We start from the raw sequence: 4802 nt of genomic DNA on the forward strand, positions 1-4802 counted from the left end.
ACATTTCATCCCCTTAATTTTGTATTACATAATTAATTTAACAAAAACCTCTTTCATATTTTTGCAACATTACTTGATATTATTACTTTAAAATATTTTGAATATTATATATAACCTTCCCACAAGAAGCTTACAGGATTATTCATGCGATGCCCATTATTAGTTGTATCGAATAACATTTATCGGATTTCATAGGTTGGAATTCTCTTTCTCAATAATAAATAAAAAAAAAATCCTACCATTTAGTCATTTACAACCTGCAAGCACATTTGTACCTTGTCTTTCAAGTGGCTTCACAAAACATGGATAAATAGCTCACAATGGATTAATCGTTATACATCACTAGTAAAAATAATAATAAAAGATGCTACTTTTTAGTCATGAAAATATAAATTTGGATAACTTTTGGGGGTTTATAGTATTTGGTGCAGGCTAGATGAAGCGACTTCATTTTCTGCAATAAAATATAAGTTGTTTATAATAAAAGAGCATAACATACTCAAGAACTTTGTAACTCAACTAGCAAATTCTTACGTTTCTAATTTAAAAGTGTAGAGTTAAAATTCTCCCTTCCTACTGGCTATTGTAACTATAGAATTTATCAACAAAAAAGAAGAAAGAAAAAAGAATGTTATTTTGGGGGCAATAGATCAAAGTTTCCTTATTCTATATTTCAACCCTCAGTCTTTGTCTAAGAAGGGCTAAATTACTCAATTCCTCAATCTTGTATCCTATGTCCCGCAATCCTGTGCTTTCACAAGCCATGTGCTAAAGATATATCGGGGTTTATTATGTATTGGTCCAACTAGCTTGCCCGATTGAGTGTAAAGTCCATCTAAGAGCAACTATTTTCAAATTCCTTCAATTTAATGTGAAGTCCATCTAAGAGCAACTATATTCACACCATGTTCAAATTTACGAGTCTAACTTAGCCCAAGTGAGGGATACCAATGAGAAGAAGCATTCTATTGACGAGGCCCAAGTGAAGGATACCCATGAGAAGGTAGTAGCTACTTATGCCCGACTCCAAGTCTTATATTCCATGGTATGTGAGTTGGAAAGAAACTAGAGGATTTCAAATGAGGACTAAGTCTATACATAGAAGAGCTGAAGAAGAATAAGGATGAGAGAGAGAGAGAGAGAGAGAGAGAGAGAGAGAGAGAGAGAGAGCTGGGGGATGGTGAAAGGGTGATCATATTAAAGTTTAGGATGTGAATGAGTTGATTAATGCTTATTCTTCGGTTGTGGATGAGCTATAGTTTAGGGTGGAAAATTGCAATATTCTCTTTATTTATATAAATAATCAAGTGCTTTGAAAAAAAAAAAAAACTGAAACCGTGACTTGAAGTCAAGTGGAAATTGTGACTTCAAATCACTTGTTGTTTTTTGGATTGTGTAAAGTTGTTTAAAACAATTTGTGGATAATAAGTATTACAAATAAAAAAACAAAGTAATACAATAATCAAGTGCTTTAAGGTACATTTTGTTGGTGCAAGAGATGAAACATCTTGGACTTGCTAGATAGCATGAATCTTAAAACATACTAATATCAATAATCCAAGTGCTTTGAATAAAATAAATAATAAATAGTAATAACAATAATAAAGTGCTTCGAGATATATCTTGTTGGTGTAAGAGACAAAACATCTTGATCTTGCTGGATAGCATTAATCCTAAAAACATACTATACAAAATAATCCAAACAACTTTCTATCGCCTTTGGAAATTGAACACCTTGACGGAAAATGCAAAGATGAATGCAAAGAGTACAGTAATCCCAGCAACTACACCTGCAGCCAAACTAGAAAATCATGCTTGTATCCAAAAGAGTTGTTAACATAATCTTTCACTAATTCATTATTGCCGTCAGTCATCAACTCCTCTATATCTCCAAATTGTGAAGCAACCAATCCATACAAAGTCCAAGCTATTGGACATGCCCAGTAGTACCATCTCCACCATACATGAATCCTCTGTTGATTTCCAAGTAGATTAATGAAAGGAAAAGAAAAAATGAAAAAGAGTTAGTAATTGTTAGATATATTTGTACACATGAAAACCTACACATCAAAAGTGGAAAATACTTACTGGTCACGGGACTATGAATCCTGAAAATAGATTCCATATTACAACAAATGAGTTCACTATTATGGAAGCAATATGGTGGTTTGGCATCATAGCCACAGTCATCATGCCGTAGAAGGTAAAATATAGCAATGTGAAGTACATGAAAAGTAGATACCAAAAGAATTTGGCAACAGTCCATTCAAACCCAATCATTGCGTAAACTATGACGCCATAAGATATAGCTTGTGCAAAAATATATGGGAGCTCAATTGCAGCCTGTGACAAAGACACTAAGTTGCATTAACATACATAGTTATTGTATACTAATACTATAAATTTATATAGATTAAGCTTGCAAGACGTGACTCTAGTTACCTGTGCAAATGCATATGGTAATGCAGAATACATTCCAGCAGCTCTTTCTCTGTAGAAGACAATTCGTTCAATTGCCACTACAGGCTGCACTGACATAGAATTTTGGACACCAAGGAAGAAAATAGCAGCATACATGGAACCCATTGTATTTGCTAAATCTTGTTGCCTCTTGCTGCAATTTGAATCTTAAAGGTATTAAAATGTAGTAGTAAACCAATGGATTGTTCAAAATTTCACAAAGTTTTGTAGTTTGTAGCAGTAAATTACGTCTTGGTACCAAGGTCCCAAAACATTGTCCTAAATGTCAAAGCTATGAAAACTGTGAACAGAAATCTCACGGCAGCGTATGATGGGTTGCGCCAATAGGACCAGCGTTGCTTCCACAAGCAAGCCATGCATTGAGTGAAAAATGGCTGTGCATATTGGGTTGGGAAATAGAGTTCTTTTTTATTTGGAGTAGGCTTGCTCAACTCTTGAATCAATGCCTTGTTCCTCCTAATGAATATACCACATAGTCAATAGAAGTTTTAGCCTTAAATTCAAAGAACATGACTACAAAAAAAGAACTTATTTATACATTGCCCAGATGGTAGAATTGTTTTTCAATCTTATAAAGCATTTAATATAACATTGAACATACCTATTCAGCTCTGAGTTTTTGTACACATTAGTAAAATCCACACCTAAAGTTATTTCCTTTGCTGAAGATGAAACTTCCAACATCCAAGTTGCTGGATTGTAACCATCTTTAATTTTTTTGACTCCTTCAATACTCTGGAATCGAACGAAAGGTATATGCATAAGGAAATATACAACATAGATAAAGATTTATGGCTGTTGGATGTTGCAGTTATGATCTTCAAAGAATCCTACCTCAAAATACTTTATAAGATGGCTTGAGTGGTGTCCCAATGGCCCAACGTATATCTCTTGTCCTCCACGTTTCATTAGGAAAAGCTGCATATACATGTTACATATGTGTCATACTCAAATCTAGAAAAAAACCAAGTTAACCAACACATTTGCACCTAGCCTGTTGATAGTTAATAGTCCTTACCTCATCAAAAGCTTCAAATATGTCAATGCTTGGCTGATGGATGGTGCACATAACTGTTCTTCCAGTGTCCATTGTGTTCCTAACTGTTCTCATAACAATTGTAGCAGCTCTTGCATCTAGATCTGAAGTTGGCTCATCCATGAATATTATGGAGGGGTTTGCCATAAGCTCAACTGCGATAGTGAGCCTCTTGCGTTACTCAGTAGAAAGACCATTCACACCAGGCAACCCAACTAGTGCATTCCTCAATGGCTTTAGGTCCACAAGCTCCATGACTTCCTCAATGAACATCTGCAACCGTTTGTTAGAACCATGAATCAGGATTTTTGGTAGTGATATAATAGTCAAGATCTTTATTGCAAACCCAAACATCTTTTTTATGGAATCATGCTTAACAATTAACAATAGAATCTGATTTATTGAGCTTAATCGATTGCACCAAAGAAAGTAGGAAAAATGCAAACAGAAAAACCATGAAGCTAAGTGACCTTTTAGATACCAACCTTTCTGGTTTCTAAACCAACTTCAGAGGATAAGCGGAGCCATGTTGAGTAAAGCAAGGACTCATACACAGTAACATGAGGAGAATGAATGTCATTTTGCTCACAGTACCCTGAAATTCGAGCAAATGTTTCTTGGTTCTTTGGGAATCCTAATATTGTGATGTTCCCTTCAATATATCCACCAGTTTTCCTACCAGCCAGCACATCCATCAGAGTTGTTTTACTAGCACCACTAACACCCATCAGTGCTGTGAGAACACCTGGCCTAAAAGCACCACTCACACCCTTCAGAAGCACCAATTTATCCTCAATAACACCCTGGCTCATCGTTTCCTGTAAGATTAATCAAAATAGTCAAGTCTCAAGTTTCTGCTGTTGGGACAATATTATTGAAAGACTACAATAAATTTTTTCAATTTAAGATATTTATGACTAAGCAGTGATATCATCACATATGAAATAGAAAGTACCCAGTTGATTAATTTACCAATTTTGACTTAAGGCTTAGACTAAGGAAACGTAGTATTTAAAAATAATAAAGATGAGGCCCTTTTTTTAAAAAATCATAGTATCAATTATAATTTAATTAATGGGTCATAAAGTAATATTTATTTATTAAAAGAATATATGGTTTCTATATTTTTTTACGATTCTCAGTTGGGCTGCTTCTAGATAAAAACGATAGTTGAATTTTCTGGTCAAGGTTCAACATCCTTGTCAAGCAAACAAGTGCCAGCTCAACGGTATAAGCCATTGATGCAGCCGCCTAAGGCTCAAGTGAAAAAAAAATCCCTAAATTT

At 34.6% G+C, this 4802-nt stretch overlaps 1 pseudogene; it reads right to left on the reverse strand.

Moving 5' to 3' along the window:
• Positions 1–1656: 1656 nt before the first annotated feature.
• On the reverse strand, positions 1657–4329 carry LOC142634960 (pleiotropic drug resistance protein 1-like; annotated as a pseudogene).
• Between the last annotated feature and the right edge of the window lie 473 nt (positions 4330–4802).

This window comes from Castanea sativa, chromosome 5, assembly GCF_040712315.1.
Source record: "Castanea sativa cultivar Marrone di Chiusa Pesio chromosome 5, ASM4071231v1".
Classification (NCBI taxonomy): Eukaryota; Viridiplantae; Streptophyta; class Magnoliopsida; order Fagales; family Fagaceae; genus Castanea; species Castanea sativa.